Source organism: Mesoplodon bidens, assembly GCF_964165515.1.
Source record: "Mesoplodon bidens genome assembly, chromosome: 3".
NCBI classification, from domain to species: Eukaryota; Metazoa; Chordata; class Mammalia; order Artiodactyla; family Ziphiidae; genus Mesoplodon; species Mesoplodon bidens.
The window spans coordinates 9,139,056-9,151,743 of record NC_138178.1 but is presented as its reverse complement, the minus strand read 5'-3'; positions in this window follow the sequence as shown (position 1 = coordinate 9,151,743).

The following is a 12,688-nucleotide window of genomic DNA, read 5'->3' as shown; positions in this document are numbered from 1 at the left end:
CCAATGAGATTGTAGATTATAGAGCTAGGATTTATTTTTTATTTCAGTTTGCATCCATCTACCTCCCTTCTCCTAACGACAAAAAAGATGATTTCTACTCATTCTCTGGGTGTGATTTGTTTAAAGTCCAACAGGTGTGATGAGGGGGGGATGCAATCCTTTTGAATTAGGCTTCAAAAATACTCTTCCTTGAACTAGGAAAGAATTAAGAATATGAATGTTATGAGACAAAATACTGGGGCTTCCCTGGTGGCGCAGTGGTTGAGGGTCCGTCTGCCGATGCAGGGGACGTGGGCTCGCGCCCCGGTCCAGGAAGATCCCACGTGCCGTGGAGTGGCTGGGCCCGTGAGCCATGGCCGCTGAGCCTGTGCGTCCGGAGCCTGTGCTCCACAACGGGAGAGACCACAGCGGTGAGAGGCCCGCGTACCACAAAAAAAAAAAAAAAAAAAAAATGAATGTTATGAGACAAAATATTAACAGAGGCTCAGATTTTGAAAAGTTAGGGGAAAGGAGGTGGCAAACTAGGGTTTAGGAAACAGCTATTATAATTTTGTTGGGAATAAATAAATATCAGTATCTTCATTGTTTTTGAACTGCTAATCTCCTTGATCCTTTGATAATAAAGAATGAAATAACGTTTTACTGTCTTTAGTTGATTAAGGCAGAGCATTTAGACTGTGATTGTTTTCATATAAAGCACAAAAATATGTTGTATTAAAATACCTTTATGAAAGAAATACAACAGGCTCAGTGGTTAAATGACTTTTTTCCCTTTAAAAGTTAAACTAATTTTCATTCTCATTTTATGCACATGTTGAAGATAAGATATTTGCAATTGCTCTAACACAAATACTGCTAACCTTCGTTACAGTAACATTGGTCTTTTCTTTGGAACAAATGAAGCCTCAAAACCAGTGAACCATTTCCTGCTATGTGTTGTTCTTGCAGTTTCATTACCTCCAGATCCACTGCCAGTTTGAAAGCTCCTGTGCATAAAGCATTGCCAAGCTTGAACGTATAATAAACCTTCTGTAATATTCTTGGAAACCAAAGACACTGAACCCAGGGAGTGAAGCGTTTATATGTTTAAGTCAGGTATTGCAATTCTCCTAATCTCATGAGATTCTAAATAACCATTGGCTGAGTAAAGCTGTTTTCTGCTGACATTGAAATTTCACCCAAGTCTGTCAATATAAAAATGAGAGGCTCCAAAGTAGAAGGCAGGGTTTGCATTCACAGAAGAGTGAGAAAACTTTAGTGGTGTCATGACTGAGAACAAACACTCATAGGCTGTGGCCAGAAAGCACAAACCCAAGAGTTTTAGTGGGAAAAAAAAAAAAAAATTGAGCATACATTTACATGAGACAGTTTTTTTCAGGGATAAATCTATGCTTTTGTGGTTCCTTTAAATCACTGAAAAACATTTTATTTTCTCACACAACCTTCCAGTCTGAGTAAAGGAAATTAGCGAATATAGAAATGTTTATCCTTGGTTGTTACAAGTCTCTGGCATCTATTGCAAATTTTCTTACTGTTGGAATTTGCGTTCATTATGGCTCACAAATAACTCTACTCACTAGTCAAGTAGCATCCAGGTCTCAGACCTTAGACCAGACATGGAAAAACTGATCAAGCAAGCCTGGGTCCCTTCCTATTGCAAGAAAATATTAGGATTGAGGTTAAGGTCAAAGTTGAAGCTAGCAGGAGCGAGAGTTTAGATGTCCTCAAGACCCTAAATCATCATCTGGCTTTTTTCCTGCCACTGCTGGGGCAGTAGTGAAAAAGGTACAAGCATACATAATACCCTTCTAGAAAAACCAGAAGTAAGAACATTTCAAATAATAGACATCATAAGGCCTGAGAAAATTCTCCTTCTACAGAAATACCATTTTCCTTATTTCTTTTTTAAGACTGTCAAGGCAGTTTCAGAAGTCTAAGAAAACACATACCTGTTATTCGAATAACAGGATGCCTCACGTATATGTTACTGGTCCTGGTAATATGTGTGGGATTTTCATGGCTGAACCGACCTCTGCCTGACTCAGTTTCCTGTTCTGTACAAAGGGAATAAATCAGAACTCCAGAGGTTTAGTGACAGACTTAGCTCCTGTTCTCCTATTCTTGCAAAGTAGCCTCAAGCACTGTTTCCCAAATCCACCCTCCTTCCCGAACTGACCCCGAAGGTTGGTCGAGATACTGGCCCTTGCACTGTGAGTCACCTCTGCTTTCCTCTCCTCCTCCCACCGTCTACATCCGAAGGTCCGAGTTGAAGCTGTTCAGGAACCAGCTGACAGTTAAAAGGAGTGGTGGCCTGTTGGAAGGTTGTTATTTTTCCCCACCCCCATCATTCTTCCTTTCCCTTTTCTTCCCTTCCTCAAATGGCTTGGCTGCTGCAGCATGAGACAAATAGTTGAGCTGTCTGCTCTCTGCATGAGGTGAGGTGAGGAGGGAGCAGTGACCGCCAGGCACCAGATTGATGGTGTGTGGAAACCAGAGCCAGGGCTGCCAGCAGCCAAGTGCTTCTCCGCAGGGATCCCACGTAATACACTTTCCAGATTTCTGGGCCTCCATCCAGCCACACACTGCTGTGCCTGCAGCTCTCCCTTCATGAGAAAGGGGTGGAGGGGGAAGGACGGGGGCGAAGGCCTGTGTTTGCACTTGCTTACTTATTTACAACCTTAATAAATGTGTTTAACATACGTTACTTTAAGAAGCAGCCAGGGAGAGGAAGGCAATCTGACTATCTCTCTCCACAAAGCCTCCACTCATCCCCTTCTGGGGTGGATGATTAAAGTTAGATAAGGGCCAGTCTAAAAGCGTGATATCTTCCAGGTCTGACAGCCCCTGAGGTAGGCTTATGTGAACACAGTGAAAACACCACTGATAAAGTCTCCTCCACTGTCAGTCCTGCTGCCACAAGCAATTAGAATTCCTATCCTAGACCATCACCTCTGCACATAACTGCTGCTGTCTGGAAGCACAATGCTTCTGGAACATGCTTCACTTTGGAGCTCCAGAGAACTCTGCAGCTGGGAAAAGACTTACCTCCAAGGCCATAGGGGGACTAGCTTATGTCCTTAGGAATTAACTGAGAATATCACCTTTTCCAGCATCACCTGGTGTGGAATGCCTTTCTCTTCTCCAAAGTTCTTCAAATCAAAGCTAAAGTTGAAGCAGGCAAAATAAAAGTACAAGTCAATGAGAAGCAGTTGAGTGAATAGAGTCTTTTGAGAATAAATTGCATTTGTGCTCACAGGTGAATTTAAGCTATCGGTATAATCAAAAGTAAAGAGACATTACAAGCTCAAAATCATGTTTTTAAGAAGTGTCCCTACAGAGCTGAGGTCTTGTAGCTCAAGGTCTCTGACTCGACATGCACATTTTTCTCACCTCTTCTGAGACACCATTAAAAGGACACAATAAATGAATTAAAAGTTATAAATCCATAATAAAAAGAAAAAGAAGGAATTCATGGTGAAGATGGAAAGTAGATAAAAGGATGGAAATGATTAAACCGAAATAAAATGCAAAATCTATAATGCAAGAGGCGAGGACTACATAGACAAGGAAACATGTTTAATGAGACATGCAGAGAACAACAGAGGGTGGGAGTGAAAACACGGTGAAATATTAAAGGATAAATTAATTCCTTTAAAATATAGAGGAAATCATAGATTCCCTATCGATTCCTGCCTCATCCCAACTTGTGCAGACCAAGAGTTTACCTCCAGGCAGCACATTGGAGAGTTGTTCTCTATAAAAACTGCCAAACAGTTTTGGAAACTAAGACACCTTAGATGGATATTGTCATCCTAGAATAAAGCACTAATAATTCTGGCATCTTTGAGAACCTCAAGGGTAAGGCCATCATCTTTCTCACTCATACTAAAGCAATTTTTTTTAACATCTTCAGGCTTCTTCTCTGTCATCCTCATCTCTCAATATAAAATATAAAACAACAATTAAAGATGACTAGATATTTGAAGCAAGTCTCCAGCATGAAAATAAAGACCTAGATAAAATTCACCTCAAAAGAAACAAGTATTCATGGAATGAAAAGGACATTTTAAAAAATCAAAAAACCTACCTCTACTCAGAAAAGTTTCAGTAAGTAATATGTGAAGGAAGAAAAGTCAACAGTAAGAAACAACCCAAAAAAGTATAAGAAAAAAGAGTCAGATTTGTTTTAAGGATGATTAATTAAATTAAAATCAATAGAACAACAACAAAAAAATCAATAGAACACTGGGAAAATAAAATGAGGACCTCTCCAAGAGCTTAAGCTAAAGGACATAAAGTGTGAATGCAGAAAATTTAATATCTGACTACCTAGTTTTCAAGAAAAAAAAAGTAGGGGAAAAAAACAATTAAAAAATCATCAAAGAAATAATGGAAGAATTTCCCCAAATCTTAAATAGAGCAGATTACTTTATGTTTTCATATTTAAAGGACACTTTAAGTGCCATTTAGCAAGAATCTGTGAAAGAGCTACACCTAGAACTATTATCAATTATTAAAGTACTGAGTATATCAAAACAAGATGCTAGAAAGTTTCACAGAGAAAAACAAAAAATATCTTTTAAAAGAAACAAGATCAGGGCCTCCCTGGTGGCGCAGTGGTTGAGAGTCCGCCTGCCGATGCAGGGGATACGGGTTCGTGCCCCGGTCTGGGAGGATCCCATATGCCGCGGAGCGGCTGGGCCCGTGAGCCATGGCCGCTGGGCCTGCGCGTCCGGAGCCTGTGCTCCGCAACGGGAGAGGCCACAACAGTGAGAGGCCCACATACCGCAAAAAGAAAAAAAAAAAAAAAAAAAAAAAAAAAAAAAAGAAACAAGATCAGTCTTGAATCTAATTTTTTCACAAAAACAATATATCCTAGAAGATAGAGAACAGAATTTTTTAAAGTATGGAGGGAGGGATATATTCAAGAAATTGAAATTATATTTTTAGCCAAAACATGCATCAAGCATGAGTATGAATAAAGTTTTTTTTTTAAGATTTGTAAGTTTTATCTTACAAGCATCCTCCATGAGGAAGATTTTGAAGTTGTACACTAGCAAAACAAGGCTGGGAAACAAGAAGGAAAAAGATGTAGCATACAAGAAATGCTGGTCTTGCTTAAGAGTCCACTTAAAAAGTTTCTTAGCCATGTTGGAGACCTACAATTAATCTTTCCAAATTTGATCTAGAAGCCAGTTGCTTCTAAGAAGAATGTTTTCAATGTAAGAGAAGAGTATAGTATAAAAGAAGGTTAAAATTTGTAGGAACTTGGAAGAAGTTAGAAATAAATGTGGTATTAATTTTATCTCTCAATAAGAAAAAATAGAAGGCAATCTCAAATTCCAGGAAAAACAAAAACATGTCCAAGAAAAACATGATCTAAGTATGAAACAAAATAGAATGTGACTTAATATAAACAATTGATAGGCAAGAATGACAGGGAAATAATTTTCTTTGATATTAGAAATACCAGTTTTTGTGTGTGGCATAAGGCTTATAACAGCAGAACTGAAGAGAAGGAAGGGTAACAATAGCACACTGCTTCATCCTTGGTAAAAAATATTCACCTGATCATCATTATGTAAACATTTTGTTGGCTGTAAAACTTTTAGAATCAGGATGAAGGACTTAATTTTTGTTATAGAACAGAAATAGGATGTGACGGAATTTGGAAGTAGAACTTGAGTAGAGGAGAGGTTACATTCAGAAAATTAATGTTCTCATCTTAAAAAGCAGCATCTCAAAAGACACCATGGAGTGCTGATGAATTTTAAATGTACAAAATTATCCATAGTTATCCATGTAGTTACAAAGGTATCCATTAAAGGAACTAAAATCAGTAATATAACAATCAAAATACAGAAGTAGAAGGAGGAATTATTGAGGTATTTGAATAAACAAAATTCTTATCTATTGGAACAGGAATGTATGAACATCAATAAATAGTGATATTTTTATAACTTGAAGATAATCACAAAATACTGATAACAGAAATATTTCAAAGTATTGCATTTCCTATAAGAATCTGTTCTGTAATTAAGAGTCTGGGTGAGGTGGTTACTCTTTTCCCTATTGTGTTGTTCCATTTTTATACTACATGGCATAAATTAATTTTTTAAAAATGTAACAAAACATAAGAAACATTTATGGATATGATTAAAATGTTTAATTTCAACATGACCAAGTCCACTGGTTTTATTCTCCACCTTCTACTCTCCCAACACTTACCATCAAAAATGTTTAGAGTATTCAAACAAATATATGAAATTGAACATTTAGCCATATTAACAATACAAATTTGTTTAGCCACTTAATTTTTTTCTCTTGCTGACTTCACGGCTGTCAATCAGCAGGAGAAATCTCCCAACTATTCTAACATCAGCTTCCATACGGTTGATTTTTTTCATCTTATTGACTCCCAAGGGAGGTAGTAGATTTTTTTAATCAAAATTGATTTCAATATTTTGATCATCTTATTAAGCACACACACAAGAAAGCCACAAAATCTATTTTCTTTGCATCACACCTTCCCTATTCTTAAAGCATTTTTGTCTCTTGAATAATATAATACTATTTACCTTTCCTTCTTCCATTCTAAGGAGTATCAGTAAAAATCAATGTCCACTACTGTAGTGGAACTCAAATGCCTTGTTGACAGGGCCTGGCATCATATCAATATATTAAGAAGGTAAAATTATTAAAAATACAGTAACCTTCATATTTTAAATCGTAACTTGTCCATTTATTCTCTGCTTTATTTTTTAACTACATTCCTGATCATTTGGGCTTGTCTTGAAAATTTTATTTTTATGCCCTTTAGCTAAGTCAAATTTATATTTCTGGAATGTAGTTAATTAATTCTAAAACTGTCAATTTTCAAAAGTGTTTTTGACATGTCCTTGTGTTATGGGAAATTGTCTAGGGGAAAGCTAAAGGGAAAAAAAACAGAAAACAGACACTTGGAGTGGATTTTTAAAAATTACTTATTATGGCTAATCATTTCAAAGTTTTAACACTTTCATCGAACAGGAAAGCATGATTTTATCTAGACTATGATTTTTAGTTGCACCACTATTTATTAAAAATGAGAAAAACATAGGGTATTCTAAGAGCTACTTGCTTTCTGTGTCAATTAAAAGAAAGCATTTTATTGTCCTTGTTTAGAGTAGATAAGATTAATTTTTTAATGTACTGAAATGTATTATAATTTTGTTCCTTTGGTAAATGACTTATTAATGGGAACTGAACCTAAATCCTGAGTAGATTGAGAACATGTCAGTTGTTTTCCTGCCTTGAAATTTGAAAGTTAATCATTTTTGTTTCCCACTAGTTCTTTTTAAACTGCTCTACTTCTTTCCACGATTATTTTACTGAGCGCATTACACTTCATTTTAAAAGCCCTTGGGGGAAAAAGTCTTTTCTACAGGGATTATTTTAAATTTAGTACCGTATATTACTGGAAATGAATAAACTGATTTGATGTAAGGATGAGAGGACAAAGTATGAGAAAACAGACTTTCAGTTTACAGTTATAACAATCTTGTTTAAATGATACTCAGTTGCTGCCCTCTCTGACCTGGATTGTGGCAATCAACTTTTAAATACTTTTCCCACTGCCAGTGTGTTTCCAAACATGGCCCATGTACCTCACATTCTTATCAGTTATTTATCTATTTCACGAAAACCATTGTGTCATACTCCTGTGTAAAAATGTGTTAACTCCCAGTGATAATGGGGCAAATTCCAATTTTCTTAGCAAAACTAACAAGGCCCTGTAGGGTCTGTACCCAACTGCCTACAACCTCATTGCCCTTTCCACTCACACCAGATTTCTCAAGAGACCTGTTTTGCTTTCTCCTTTTTCTTACCATACACTCACTGCTTAGCACAAGGCAATCTCCCTTCCACTTTTATTATTGTACTGAAATGTCACCAATGACACGTTTCCTTCCTAATGCGCTTGCTTCTGCTGCTTTTGTTGACACAACTTCTGCCTGGTGTTTCCCTGTCTCCTTAGATGCTCCCTCACTGTCTCCCTTGGGTTGATTCAGTTGCAAGCAACCATTTAAAGGTGGGCAGCTCCTCAAAGCTTAGGGGTCAGCCTTCTCCTCTGGTCTCTGATCTCTTCCTAGGTGATTGTATCCACATCTACAGAACAATGACCATGTACATACAGTTGACTCAGAAATCAGCATCTACACACTAGGCCATTGCACTGGGCCCTGGACCCTATGATCAAACTGCCCACTTGTCACATGTCCTTGAATGTTGCAAAAGATCCTCAAAATCAACTTGTCCACAACCTAAATCATAAACTCATTCCAAAGCCTAGTCTATTTAATATAAGTTGCTACTTGCTGTCCTGTTTTGAGAAGCAAAATCCTCTAGAGCAAGGCTTGATACTTTTCCCTCATCACCCCCTACTCCCTTAACCAGTAAATTAAGGATTTAATTATCATTCATAATTATCTATCCAGGGATTCGCAAGCTGCAGGTCCCAAGTTTTGATATAAGTTAAAAGGGTCAGGACCATCTTTTTCTTTTCTTTTAATGAAAAGGAATATAGTAAACTAAAGCTGAAAGAGATCAGTGTCAATTTTAAGACACAAATGTGTATTTTCATTATAGACTTACATGTGCATGCACACACTGGGTTGAACTGGAAAAAAATATTTCTTATTCTAGACCATGGTCAAAATTTTGTTTCCTCTTCTTCTTTCCACACCTCTATCCACCACCACCATTCTAGTCCAAGTTACCAACAGATCCCTCATGGACCAATAAAATAACCTAATGGATTTACACTATAATCTTAGCACAGTGCCTGGGACATAAGAGCCACTCCATTAATATGAATGAATGACTCTACCTTTTCAGTTTCACATCCTACTGGTCTCGTTCACAAGCTGTAGTACTTAATCATATCCAACTTCTCTCCATTCTGTAAATATGTGTGTCACGAGGTGTTAGGGGGCGAGGGGGAGCAGGAGTGGGCTCTTGTCTAACACTTAGAAATGAATTGTCCTAGGAGACACACGTACTGGTATAAGGCAAAAGACTTTATTGAAAAGTGGTGCTCTAGGGGAGAACAGCAGGGTAAGGGAACCCAGGAGGACTGCTCTGCCTTGTGGCTCCCAGTCTCAGGTTTTATGGTGATGGGGTTAGTTTCTGGGTTGTCTCTGGCCAATCATCTTGCTCATGCCCATATTTGGTCCAACTCAGGGCCCTTTCTGGCACACGTATCTCTCAGTCAAGTTGGTTTCCAGTGTGAGGGTTTCTGAGAGGTTGGCCCCTCCTGAATTTCTCCAGTCGGTTTTGGTTGTAGCTTGTCAGTGCTGTGTTCCTTATTGGGACCTCCGGTTGTGAGACAACTCACGCCAGCGTGCCTGGGCAGGGAAGGTGGTCTCGATCAAGAGGTCCCTAACAAACATACTCATCCATGCCATACTGTTTTCTCCATTTTATTTTATTTTTATTTTATTTATTTGTTTAGAGTGAAAGCAGATTTATTCAGGGAGATATCGCACTCCACAGACAGAGTGTGGGCCATCTCGGAAGGCGAGAGTCCCCAGGGTACAATTCATAGGCTAACAGGTGGGAGGATTATTCCAACTATTTTGGGGAAGGGTAGGGGATTTCCAGGAACTGTCATGGCAGCTGTGGGCGTGTCATTTAGATACTAATGTATTATAATACAATAAGCATATAATGAGGCTCAAGCTTTTGTGGAAGTTGAATCTTGCACCATCTTCAGCTGTTTCCTGCATTTTATTTATTTGTTTATTTATTTATTTATTTATTTATTTATTTTTTTTTTTTTTTTGCTGTACGCGGGCCTCTCACTGCTGTGGCCTCTCCCGTTGCGGAGCACAGGCTCCGGACACACAGGCTCCGCGGCCATGGCTCGCGGGCCCAGCCGCTCCGCGGCACGTGGGATCCTCCGGGATCGGGGCGCGAACCCGTGTCCCCTGCATCGGCAGGCGGACTCTCAACCACTGCGCCACCAGGGAAGCCCCTGCATTTTATTTTATTTTATTTTAAAATTTATTTTTACTTATTTATTTTTGGCTGCATTGGGTCTTCCTTGCAGTGCATGGGCTTCTCACTGTGGTGGCTTCTCATGTTGCAGAGCACGGGCTCTAGGCTCAAGGGCTTCAGTAGTTGTGGCTCGTGGGCTCTCGGGTGCAGGCTCAGTAGTTGTGGCACGCGGGCTCTAGGCACAAGGGCTTCAGTAGTCGTGGCACAGGGGCTTAGCTGCTCCACGGCGTGCGGAATTTTCCCAGACCAGGGTTCGAACCCCTGTCCCCTGCATTGGCAGATGGATTCTTAACCACTGCGCCACCAGGGAAGCCCTGTTTCGTGCATTTTAAATGCCAGGTTCCCCTCATACACAACTGAAAATCTGTAAGGGCAAAGCCCAAGCTGGTCCTGCTCAGCAATGTATCTGGTGAGTCACGCAATAACTGGCAGATAATAAATGCTTCATACATAGCTTTTGAATGAGTGTAGGTATGAATAAAATGGTGTTAGAAAGTTGAAACATTTGAAGGGAGTCAAAACTGTTTACTTGACAACACAATTAAACAGCTGGTGGTTTGAAAGTCAAAATAGTTTGTTGGTCTTGCTTATGTCTACATCTAAAATTTTAAATTCATGCTTCTTTTGAAAAATCAAACTGATTTGCTAAATAACTCAATGGAAAATCTTAGAAATGTACAAAATACTTGCTCGTATGATTTTATAAACTGTTTTATGCCAAATTCTTAATACTTTTTGCTTTCTCAATACAATAAGATGTGTGTCTTATTTAAAAGCTTTTTGTTTCTCCATTAAAATATCTTATATTTCCATTTTACCTATATTCTGCCTTTCAAAACCATTACATTAACCTTTACTTTTTAATAAATTTTAATACTAAGGTTGAGAAACATAATTTGAACCTTGGAAGCACATAGTATTCTAGACGTTATGATTTTACTGCATAAAAGAAAGAATAACCTATCCCAAACAATTTTACTTTTAGTCTAGTTCTAAAGCAATTTTCCTGGATTGCAATGAGTAAGGGTTTGAAGACACGTGAGGCCAGTTTGAAGTAACTTAAACTTCATGGATTTAAGACTTTGAATTAACTTCAAATCTTCCCAGAGTAAAATATGCTTTTGTTTTTTTTACTCTTTCAAAAATTGCTTTATATTTTTAAATTTTTTTTTGCAGGTAAGTGTATCAAGGTACATTTAATTTTAAAAATAACTATAAAAATTTGAGAAATATTTCTGAACATGAATTAGCTCTTACAAAATGATTTTGCAAGTTAGTTTTAAGTAAAGAATATATATTTATATATATATAAATGTATAATTTTCCTTACACTCTATATGGATTTAAGAATTTATATTATATTATGTCATATTATATATCATGTATTGACAGTGCTCTTATCATCTTAAGAAGTCTACAAGAGACTGAAGAATAAAAGAATCTACTTGTACGAAACTGATAACTTTCAATGTGTCTGTTTTGTCTTTGTACCTGTTCTTGAGTGCATAAAACAGTAGTGATTCTAGCTTAAGTGAACAGTAGTAATTCAGGAATATTAGGCTGTCTTTAATACATGCAAATGTATGGACTGTTTGTTTACCATGGCTCAATTCAGCAATTTGGTCAAACGTGTTTCCAACTTTTATGCTTGATCCATTTGTATCTACATCCTGCTATATCCCAAGTGCCCTCAGTTTTATTATTTGCTTTGATTTTGTTTTTTAAATAAAATTCTGACCACTACACTCCCTTTTAAATTATCCAGTGGCTCCCTAAAGCTTCCAGGATCATGTCCAAGTTTCTTACATGATATGTAAAGTTTTTAACCATATGGGCCCAATTTTTTATTCCAAACTCTTCTCTCACTAGTCCTTGTCATACATTCTGTGTTCCTTTCAACCCAATCCTGTTTATCTCCTAAAACAGTTCTACCTCTTTACCTTTGCGCATGGTCTTTGTGGAATGCCCTCCTCTTTTCCACAGGATGCACCCAGCTTAATCCTCCAGGGTCAGTAGTGATGGTTCTTCTCTCTGGACCTTTTCTGTTTGTCTCCAGCAGTCAGGCTCAGTGGTTAGGAGCTCTTCGTCTGTTCTCCACAGCACTGTTTCAGATCCTTTATAGCATTGTCACTGCATTATATGGTACTCATTGGATTGCATCACATGACAGTGTTATTCTTTTTCTGCTGCAAATTCCTTATGGGTAGAGAATTTGCTTTATTCATTTTATATCTAAAATATTCTATTTCTCATATAACGAGCAATGAATCTTTAGTGAATTGAATGACGTGTGAGAAAGAAGAAAAAATTGGACTTGAAAATTACACAGTAATATATCTTATTTCTTACCATTTTCATAACTTCTGCCTATATTTTATTGATAACCGGGCCTTGAATATACATGACTAGATAATACGCGTCTGACATCTTGGGGAGGCTTGTAGCAAATTAATCTTCTAATTGTTTGTTTATATTGTTCTATTTGATCATCACAACTTAGTCTCCAACATGGAAAAGACAAGGAGTTTCATCTACATGACAAATGAATAAACAGGAGATAAATGGGATGTGTTAATAATGGGATTTGTTAATACTCTGTTAAAAACATGATCAATTTTTACTCTCTGTGATAGTAACAAAATGAAATAAG